Source organism: Cynoglossus semilaevis, chromosome 2 (assembly GCF_000523025.1).
Source record: "Cynoglossus semilaevis isolate Cse_v1.0 chromosome 2, Cse_v1.0, whole genome shotgun sequence".
NCBI lineage: Eukaryota > Metazoa > Chordata > Actinopteri > Pleuronectiformes > Cynoglossidae > Cynoglossus > Cynoglossus semilaevis.
In genome coordinates, this window is record NC_024308.1 from 1,828,169 (window position 1) to 1,828,884 (window position 716).

Sequence of the window (716 nt, forward strand, 5' to 3'; positions counted from 1 at the left end):
TGAAGTTGAAATCTGTGAAAATTCCTGCCTGGTGTTGCGATGTTATTTGAAGCTTGAGGTGCCTCGGTGAAACTCCACAGTGAATTTCGTCATTGACAGTTTGGGCCTCAAATCCTTGATCACGTTAAGCTTATCCTTCTTCTTCTTTTTTTTTACTTGACTTGATGCCATTTTTCCTCCCTCCTCTAAGATTACACTGCTGCCACCTACTGGGTCTGTCCACCGGGCGAACACGCTCTGGTCTAAGTCACCCGAGCTTAGCTTGAATTGAGAATCAGAATCAGATGTGAGATGGTGATCTGGAGTAGTCGGGAAGATCCCGAGGATTCTTCCTGTTGTGTCCAATCAGCAGGAGGTTTATGAAAGTCTCACGTCGTGTCAGCGCGGCCGCTACGTTACGGCATCTGCCGTCATTCCACAGCATATTCTCTCATCTGCGTGCCCCCACTGTTTGTTATGAATATAAATATTTGCTAGCGTTGGCCAGATGTACACGTGAGGGAGCAGAAGAACGCGGGACGACATGATTGAAATTCTACGGAACCTTCAGGAAGCAATCTGAACCTAGACGCACCGGAGAGGTTGAATGGTTTCCGTCTGCTTCTGTTTGCACTTGCGGTGAAATTTATATGAAATGAGACTTTTTTTTTTTTTTTTTTTTAACCACTGGGTGCCCCCCCCCGTTCCTTCCTGGGCTTTTGGGGATATCCCATTAC